The following is a 10635-nucleotide window of genomic DNA, read 5'->3' on the forward strand; positions in this document are numbered from 1 at the left end:
GGGCTGGCCTGATTCCTCCCTTCTCCGCCTTCTTCAACGCGGTGCTTGAGCATTATCAGATCCACATGCTGCATCTTGGCCCCCCGTCTGTGACTCTTCTCGCCGTCTTCGCCTCGTGTGCGAAGCCATGGCTGGCATAGCCCCTTCTGTGGCCCTCCTTCGCCATTTCTTCTCATTGCACCTGATCGACCCCCAACAAAGCTCGGGATGCGTGAGCTTCCATGCCGTGGCTGCGACAGCGGGCGAGGGGATCGACTTCGAGCTTCCTCCACCCACGAGCGAATTTCGAACACGATGGGTGTTCGTTGATGCCGGCGTGCTCAGTCCTATGCTTCGGGCTCCGTCGGGGCCCGCTGTTCCTAACTCCGGCTGGAGCCATCAGCGGCTCACGAGCCCCGGCCTTGCCCACGTCTGGCTCAGGTTGAGGTTGCTGAAGGATCGCGGCGTAACTGCGCCGATGGTTGTGAAGGAATTCGTCCAACACCGGGTCGCTCCGCTTCAGCGCCATTCTCGCCCAATGTGGACCTTGCTAAGCAGCCAGGACCACATGAGGTTTTAGGAGTTCGGGCTCCTCCTTGGGACGCGGCGAACAGTGCTCAAGGTCCTGGCAGGTGTCTTTCTGCCGGCCGAACTGCCTGGGAAGAACTATTTGCTGTACCGCTGCAAGAACAAGGATGAATTTGTAAAGAACATGCCTCTCTTCGATGAATGGGGGCCGCGGCCGATCGGCCTGGAGGGGCCTCGCGAGAACCCCGTCGTCGTGGTTCCCTTCCTTGCCCCTGATGCTGAGCTCGCCCCAAGTGACGGTGCAGGTGGGCGAGCTCCGGCGGAGGCCGGTGGCTCGAGTGCTGAGGAGCACGTGCCGAGTGGTGATCCTGGGGCATCGTCCTCAGGAGCCTGCCACTCCCCTCCTGAGGCGTCAGTTGCTGAGGAGACGCTGCATGCGACTCCCGAGGCTAAGGCTCCAGGATCCTCGGGAGGTCGTGGTGAATTGGTGCCCGGCTGTTTGCCGCAACCGGGCACCCCTGAAGATATTCTTCCGAGCTCTCCTTCACCCCCCTGCGCACCGGCCGTCATGTCCAGCGTTTTGGTCGTCTTTGTGTGGACTTCGAGGAGCTCCGCAAGAGGAAAGGATCTCCCAGCGGCAGCAACATCTTTGGACCACTGAAGCGAAGGAAGTACATCACCGTTGACGTGTAAGTATCGTACCGCTGTGGCTCCTTGTGTGCTGTTTTTCGTCTCCTGACGTCAGTTCTTCAGGGCTCCTTCCGTCGAGGCGGCTGCGCCTCCTGAGAAACGGCCTCCTCCTTCCTTGACTCCCCCATCGGCCTTGAGCGCTCCGAGTCCGCTTGTTGCCCCTGGAGCAGGGTTGGTTGAAGGGGCACTCCTGCCTTCCTGGCGCGCTGAGCCTGCGGCCTTGCCGCTCCTCCCCCTGGTCTGGCGTGGAGCTTGGCAGGCATGCCCAAGACTCCTCCACTGGTCTTGGACGGAAATTTGTTGGCTTCGATCTTTGGCTCCTCTTCAAGCAGCGAGCCCCGGTCGGCTTGGGCTCCTCGTGAGGACTGGTTGACGTCAGGCTCGGCGTCAGCCCCCAGCCCCCTGCCTGGAGGGGGCGCACCACTTGGTGCCCCACCCGCAGCCCCCGAGGCAGAGGACGAGGTGGGCAGAGCGTTCGGGCTCGAGCGCGGGCGGAGCATGGTTCATCACGAGCTCTTCCAGGAGGCGATGGGTGCGATGCGTCGACTTGGTGAAGAGCTCGCGAGTGTCGATTCGTGTCTTGAGGCTGAAGGTCTCCTGTTGGCGGAGGAGCGGCGCAAGCTGAAGGTGGCCATCAACCTCGGCCGCTATCAGCGTGACCTTGAGAACGCGAAGGCCGAGGCGTCTCTCAAGGTTTCCTATGAAGCCCGCTCACGAGCCTTGGAAGAGGCTCGCGAGGCTGACCGCCGCCGCGAGGCTGCGGAGAACCGCGCGTGGGAGCTCCAGGCCTAGAGCGCGTCTCTTGAGAACCAGGTGGAGGCGCGCAGGGCCACTCTTGCGTCGCTGAGGGGGACGCCCGCGGAGGAAGAGGAGGTCCGGAAGCGTGAGAAGGCGTTGGCCCTGGAGGCTATGGAGCGTAGCCGCGAGCTCGAGCAACTGGAGACGAGGGAGCGTCCAGTTTCCCAAGCAGAAGACGCTGTCGGGGCTCACGAGGCTAGAGTCGAGGAGGAGGTTGATCGCCAGGTGGCCGAGGTTCACGCAGATCTGGAGGGTATGTACGACCTGAAGCTGAAGCTCGCGGGCGTGGAGGATGAGGGCAGGGCCGCTGCCCTCAGGCCCAGGTTGGACGAGGCTGAGAGGCGTGCGGAAGCCACGGCCGCCGCCCTGTTTACGGCGCAGGCGGACTTGGCCTCCGCCCGCGCCGAGCTGTGTTCCCTCCGGAGGTGGGTTGATGACGCAGAGGCCGTCGCGAGGCAAAACATGGAGGAGGTGCTCCAGCGTCGGACGCTGGAGCGCGAGCATGCCCCTATGCTTCAGGATCTCCGGAACAGGGCCAATATCGCCCTGGGCCATATTTACGACGTGGAGGCGCCGACCCCTCACTCAAATGATTATGCCAGCCACCTGACCTTCTTCACCGAGGTGGTGACGCGCCTGGAGCCTCGATCTGCCAGAGCTCGCCAGCTTGTGGAGGAAAGGGGGCGTGGCCTGCTCGAGCGCGCTTTCTCCCGTGTCTTCAGCCACCTCCTGAATGCCGACCCCAATTTTGATTTCGACACCGCCATCGCCCCCGTACCCACGGCTGTCCGGGGCGACCTAGCGCGTTGGGTTGAGGACAATGTGGACGCGTTGGTCAGGGCCTTCACTTTGGAGGATGAGGCGGTGGTGGTCGTCGCAAATGAAGGCGACGTGGTTGACGACGGCGACGGAGGCGTCGCCGATGACGGCGAGGATGCCGATGAAGACGACGACGACGCGAGTGACGCATCTGCGGGTGACGCAGCGAGCGATATTTCTGGCTAATCCCTTGTTCTCCTGTCATTTCATCCTGCGCACAAACTCGGGCGTGGCCGTTGGAAACTTGTAGGAGCATTTTGAGAGGGGGAGCCCCTCATGTAAGCAAATTGCAATTTTTACTTTCCCATGCGATGTGAGTTTGTGTCCTCTTGAACTTGTGAATCCTGATGCGAGTTTTCTGCCTTGGTTTACCTTAGTCAGCGCCAGTTTTGAGCTGGGCTGCGACGTGTCGAGTTCCTGAGAACCTTGCGGAGCTCGTTGCCCGGTCAGAAGGGGCCCCACGAGAGGTGAGCACCAGTTGCAGTGTTAGCGCGCGCTTGGCGGCGCGTGCTTCGCGCAGTCCCGCTCGCGAGGAGCTCGTGAGGGAAAGGCGACGGACATGAGTCCCAGACAAAACGAGATCCAAAAGGCAAGAAATTGCTCAAACGAGAAAAGGCTCCCCCGCGCGCATCGATAAAAATTCGGCTTCAACTCAAATCCAGATCCAGAAAACAAAGCTACAGAAAGAGAGATCCAAAGCAAAAGGCCGCGTCCGGCACCTAGTCTAGTCTTCTGGTCTTCAAGTCTTCTCACCAGCGCGGAGCTAAGTGCTGCCACTAGGCGTGGGAGGGAGCCCCAGGGCCTGAGGCTGGCACCCCTGAGACGTCGGGGCGTGTACAGCCCCAACTCATTATTACGTGAGAGTGTCACGGGCGGCGAGCTTCACAGGCACTGGGCCTTCTTCACAGGTACCGGCCTTGCTTCATATCGCCAGACGAGGGCCCTGCCTTGCGCCACTCTTGACCTCCTCTGAGCCAACCCGTCACCAGGACGACACAAAGGAGGGAAAGAGGGCGCCAGTGGTTCCCTCGGCGACCACAGGTCCTCTGCCGGGGAAAGGGTTGTCGAGGCCTCCCAGACAGAGGGCCTACCTCCGGGTGTCGCGAGGCGTCGCGCGCCGCGGGGTGGAGCCTTGCTCCTGGCTCCCTCCCGGCAGCCCCCAGCGTGTCTCCCTTGTTGGAACGGGTGCCGCTGTGCCAGGGTCGTCGATCGACGCTGCGACCTGAGTCATATGCAGCCCATGGTTAGCATAAGATTGTTCCTGAGAGATTAGCGGTACCCTGTAGTTGTCGTTGCCGGCGCGACTGTCGTGGTTCTCCGTCGGTTCTTGAAAGGCTTCGGCTCCTAGCGCCCCCTCTCCCCAATCTTCTCCAATGAACGAGCCAGGGTCGTCCTCCGGTGCGTACCCTTGGTCCATCATGCGGGGCACGTAGGCTTCCGGGGCCGTCACCCCAAACACCTCGCCGTGGTGCCCCACGCTCCATGTTGCTCTGCCCATGGTGGCGTCCTGGGGATGACAATACGGCATCCTGCTGGGACCATGGGGGGCGACGCTTGCGCCCGTGCTTGTCGAGGGCGGCATGGGGGCGTCGGAGCCCCCTACGCCGCCGACCGTGCTGATGTTGATGAAGCCCCCGGGCGTAGTTGATGGTGCGCGGATGTGGTGAGGTTCGCCGCGCGGCCCTGCAGTGGCCTGGGGAGGAAGCCGATAGCAGAAGGGTGGTGCTCCCGACGCCGCTGCATCCAGCAGCTCGGCAACACGTTCCAGCAGCATGTCCCGGCCGCTTTCCATCAGCCTGCACCGCAGCAGCTCCCTTGCCACGGTGAGCTTTGCCCGCATGTTTGCTTGCTCCCGTCGTGAGTGCGGCGCCGTTGCTGCAGCATGGCTCGCTGCTCTTGTCGCGGCCCATACCTGTCGTGGGGTGAGGGTGGACGATGCCTGGCCGCGCTGCCCGCACCCGACGGGGTTTGGCAACGCCCGTGCCGCTTGGAGTGCGGGGTCAAGAACTTCATGGGCAGGCAGCGCTGCCCGGGCTGGCCAGGCTGCCCAGCGGTCGGAGCCAGCCTTTGAATCGCCAGACATCGTGGCCGGGGAGCGTCGGCGAGCTGGTTGGCAGAGAAGAAGCTCCGGCGCACCCCTACTTGGCGCACCAAATGTCGGATGTGGGGTTCCGGCAAACCCTTAAGGTTCGAACACTGGGGTGCGCGCGAAGTCTTTCCCTCCTACCTATCTACGCCCTTGCTCGCTAAGATCTCGCGGACGAACTCGACGAACTTGCAACACAGAAAGACACAAGATTTATACTGGTTCGGGCCACCGTTGTGGTGTAATACCCTACTCCAGTGTGGTGGTGGTGGATTGCCTCTTGGGCTGATGATGCACAGTACAAGGAGGAGAACAGCCTCCTGAGGTTGAGGCGTTCTTGTGGCTAGGCTAACTTATGTGGGTGAGAGCTGGGTGAATTGCCCGATGCCCCTACTGTGATGGCTAGCTCTACTTATATAGGCCCTGGTCCTCTTCCCAAATAATGAGCGGGAAGGGAGCCAACAAGAGCAGGCAAATTTGAAGGGGGACAGCTAGTACAAGCTATCCTGACAAAAGTGGTCTTCGCCTGCGAAAAGCTCTGGTGGTGACGCCGTCTTGGGCTCCACGATGACCTCCGTCTTGCCGTCCTCCTGGTCTTTGTCTCGTTGCACCAATATAGCAACCTTTGCCTGATGCCTCGGTACTCTTCGCCTGTGCTGGCCTCCTTAGCACCAAAGAGGAAATAAGGACGCTGCGCGCGCTGGCGCCCGCCTGGCACCCGCTTGGTGCCGTTCGTCATGGCTCACGTCACGAGAGCCTCGTGAGGTTTGCCCCGCCTTGATATCTCCGCTCCTCATGAGCCTGCCTGGCTAGGCCACTCTAGAGGAGGTATTGCGTTGTCCGCCTCGGGAGGCTTGGACCCTCGCGAGGGTCTTGGATGCCTTGTTAATGAAGATGGGCCGTATGGCCTGCTGCTTAGCCACGCCGTGGGCCGCAAGCAGGCAAGTCTGGGAACCCCCGTTCCCAAAACGCCGACAATGACATACGGCTCAATCCAGAAAAATGCGTTTTTGACGTTCCAGCCGAAAAGCTGCTCAGGTTCATTGTTTCCAATAGAGAAATTGAAGCAAACCCAGCCAAAATCCGAGCCTTGTCACAGTTGGCAATACCAACAGACCTAAATAGGTCCAAAAACTAGTTGGGTGTGTGGCAGCCTTGAGCCGCTTTATCTCCAGATTGGGAGAAAAGGCGCTGCTGCTATATTGCCTGCTTCGGCATACCTACCACTTTGAGTGGACGGACGCGGCAACAGCCGGGTTGGCAGAAATAAAAACTCTGCTAGCAAGCAACCCAATCCTTGCCGCACCTAACATCGGCGAACCTATGCTACTGTATATATCTGTAACTCACCAGGTGGTGAGCGCGGTACTCGTCGTCGAACGAGAGGAAGAGGGACACAAATTCCCACTCCAAAACCCCGTATACTACGTATCAGCAGTTCTCACACCATGCAAATCCCGATACCCGCACAATCAAAAGATAGCATATGCGGTTTCATGGCATCTTGGAAGCTGCGACACTACTTTCAAGAGTGCTCGATCACGGTGGCCTCCGAGGTACCACTCAATGATATCATAAACAATCGAGACGCCACCGGCCGCATTGGAAAATGGGTCATCGAGCTCCTACCATTTGAAATAACGTACAAACCACGCCAAGCAATTAAATCTCTGGTGTTAGCCGACTTCGTCGCCGAATGGACAGAAGCCAAACTCCCTAAAGAGTACGACACATACTCCAACTGGGTGATGTACTTCGACGGCTCTAAAATGTTAGCCGGATTAGGGGCCGGTGTCATCCTAAGATCCCCTACAGGGGACACAGTCCGTTACGTATTGCAAAATCATGTATACGGACTCGAATAACGCAGCCGAATATGAGGCACTACTGCATGGTCTTCGGATGGCTGTTTCTATGGCATACAACGCCTCGAGGTGCGAGGGGATTCAAATCTCGCAATATCCAAAATAAACAGAGAATTCGACGTAAAAGATCCAAAGATGGCAGCTTACCGAAATGTCATGCTCAAAATATCAGCTCGGTTTGAAGGGCTCGAGTTCCATCACGTGGCCCGAGAGAGTAACCAAGCAGCGGACATCCTTGCTCGAATGGGTGCTAAACGCGACCCTGTCCCACCTAACACCTTTGTGGAGCGGCTTTTCAAGCCATCCGTAGTATGGCAGGACGAGAGCGGAAACACCAGTCCGGCGCCGATCACGCCCCCAGATGCCGAACACGATTCAGATATCATCAGGGGCTCGGGCATAGAACCAACGCCTTCTGCCCATGTAATCATGGCGGTAATCGCTCCATGGACCGAACCCTTCCCGGCCTACCTTAATAGGCGGGAGCTCCCTGAGGTATAGAATGAGGTTCATTGCATCGATCGACGCTCGAAAGCCTACAAGGTTCATGAAGGAGAGCTCTACGAGAAAAGTACTACCGGAGTCCTTCAAAGATGTATCTCCGAAGAAGAAGGGCGGAAGCTCTTGGCCGAAATCCATGCTGGTCTTGGCGGCCACCACGCTGCAGCTCAGGCCCTTGTAAGTAAGGCCTTCCGTACTGGTTTTTCTGGCCTACGGCCCGAGTAGATGCACAAGACCTCGTCCAACGCTGTGTAGGATGCCAGCTTTTCGCCAATCAAAGCCATATGCCGCCTACTGCCCTACGAACAATCCTCATTACTTGGCCTTTTGCGGTTTGGGGGCTTGACATGGTCGGACCCCTTAAAGGGGGAAGCCATAAGAAAAAATACCTGCTGGTCACGGTAGATAAATTCACTAAGTGGATAGAGGCCAAACCAGTTAAAATGGCTGAAGCCGGACCAGTGATAGATTTCATATCCGGTGTCGTACACCGTTATGGTGTACCACACAACATCATCACCGACAACGGCTCTAACTTTACAACCAACGAGGTAAAAACTTGGTGTGCTAATCTGGGCATCAAGCTCGATTACGCCTCCGTATATCACCCTCAAACAAATGGTCAAGTCGAGCGGGCCAATGGCCTGATAATGAGCGGCATTAAACCCAGACTAGTGCAATCCCTAAAGGAGTCAAATAAACACTGGGTTGAGGAGCTCGACTCCGTGCTTTGGGGGCTGCGAACCACACCCAATCGCACGACCGGATACACACCATTCTTCATGGTGTACGGCGCAGAGGCTGTTTTACCCTGCGATATTATTCATGACTCACCTCGGGTGCGCATGTACGAAGAGAGAGAGGCCGAGCTCGATCGGCAAGATGACTTAGATGGCTTGGAGGAAGAGCGCAATGTCGCAAAAGCTCATTCCGTATTCTACCAACAACAAGCTCGAAGATACCAAAGCAGAGAAGTGCGGGCCAAGACTTATAATGTCGGTGAACTTGTTCTATGCCTACCAGAGAAGAAAAGGACAAGCTCAAGCCCAAATGCGAGGGTCCCTTCATTATAGATGAAGTTCTCACTAGAGGAGCCTATCGCCTTCGTAATGCATCGGACAATTGCTTAGAGCCGAACCCATGGAATGCTGCGAGACTCCGAAGATTCTACGCCTAAGTCCAGACACATTGTTCGTTACCTTTTTCTCTTTCTTCTTTTCGTTTGTTTTACGATTTCTAGCGTGTTTTCGGGTAAGCCGCACACTTGCGGGGCATACATCTTTAAATGTACACACCCCACTATAACTGGGGGCTTCCTTCAAAGAGATGCTCTTTATTATCTCGAGCATAAGGCTCACCATATATATATGTATTGCTTACTCATATACGTCTTGTCTTCACCATTATATGCACCTCTATGACTTAAGTTTTCACCAAGCTGGGTTGCCTGGCTCCTGTGCTTATGCCCTACGTTCCCGATTGTTCGGCTAGGGCATAAAGGGAGCACCTCTGCAATTGTTACAACCGGGTCATCCGGACATGTACCTCAGACGGGTGAAGCCGAAAGCTAGCATTCTTAAGGGAATAACTGGTCTGTGGACAAACGACGAATTGCCTTTGTAGCATTATAAAGTAACAAGAATACAAAAACTCCTATGATTCTTTCACAGTCATGCATACATGCATGCCGACCTAGGTAGAGGAACCCTTAACGGAACTATTCTTCCTGGAAGATGTTTCTTACATTAAAAATTAATATAACATAACTCCTCGAATACAGCTTGTCTGTTTAAGCATTATGACTGGATCGCCTGGTTTCCAGACGTACTTGGTGTTTTCCACCGGTATAGTATTCGGAAACACTCCACCCTTGGGTTTCGGAGGCTGAAGCAAAAGGTCTACTATGACAATCTTTCACAATTCGGCCGGAGGTAAGTTCGCTGATAAAGTGTATTATCACAAAATATCGCATGCCTACTCCTTATCTATGCCATCTATCAGGCTGTCTAGTTTACAGTCCTGCTGTGAAAATTTGGCGGCTAACTTTACTTGGTCATACACCAAGCTAACCGGAATTTCTTGTCCGTCTGGTCCCCAAGGTCCAACCCGGGCCATATGGTTCGGATCAAGTCCGGTATACCGCGTTTTCACCATGGCCCAGGCCTCTCGTGCACCCTCTCGACACGCCGATGCCTTCCACAACTCAAAGCGAAGACGAGCTCCTTTGAATAGCTCCGCGAGCTCCCCCATTAGTCTTGGAGGAGACTCGGATGGCCATAACGCCTTAGCCATACTACTCATCACCTTTCGAGCTCGCTCGTGCACCTTGGATAACTCTGGCAGTAGGTCGCCTTGAAATCCGGACACTTCTCCTTCAGGCCGCCTGCTACCTCTTGAGCATGCGTTGGTTTTCCCTTGAAGAGGAAACGGTGATGCAGCAAAGTAGCGTAAGTATTTCCCTCAGTTTTTGAGAACCAAGGTATCAATCTAGTAGGAGGCCACACGCAAGTCCCTCGTACCTACACAAACAAATAAGAACCTTGCAACCAACGCGATAAAGGGGTTGTTAATCCCTTCACGGCCACTTGCAAAAGTGAGATCTGATAGAGATGATAAGATAATATTTTTGGTATTTTTATGATAAAGATTGAAAGTAAAGACTGCAAAATAAACGGCGCCAGAAATCGCTTGTTGTCGGGAGATTAATATGATGGAAAATAGACCCGGGGGCCATAGGTTTCACTAGTGGCTTCTCTCAAGATAGCTTAAGTATTACGGTGGGTGAACAAATTACTGTCGAGCAATTGATAGAAAAGTGCATAATTATGAATATCTAGGCATGATCATGTATATAGGCATCACGTCCGCGACAAGTAGACCGACTCTTGCCTGCATCTACTACTATTACTCCACACATCGACCGCTATCCAGCGTGCATCTAGAGTATTAAGTTCATAAGAACAGAGTAACGCATTAAGCAAGATGACATGATGTAGAGGGATAAACTCAAGCAATATGATATAAACCCCATCTTTTTATCCTCGATGGCAACAATACAATACGTGTCGTTTCCCCTACTGTCACTGGGATCGAGCACCGCATGATTGAACCCAAAGCTAAGCACTTCTCCCATTGCAAGAAAGATCAATCTAGTAGGCCAAACCAAACTGATAATTCGAAGAGACTTGCAAAGATAACCAATCATACATAAAAGAATTCAAAGAAGATTCAAATATTGTTCATAGATAATCTTGATCGTAAACCCACAATTCATCGGATCTCGACAAGCACATCGCAAAAATAGTTACATCAAATAGATCTCCAAGCAGATCGTCGAGAACTTTGTATTGAGATCCAAAGAGAGACACT

The sequence above is a fragment of the Aegilops tauschii genome, chromosome 7, assembly GCF_002575655.3.
Source record: "Aegilops tauschii subsp. strangulata cultivar AL8/78 chromosome 7, Aet v6.0, whole genome shotgun sequence".
NCBI lineage: Eukaryota > Viridiplantae > Streptophyta > Magnoliopsida > Poales > Poaceae > Aegilops > Aegilops tauschii.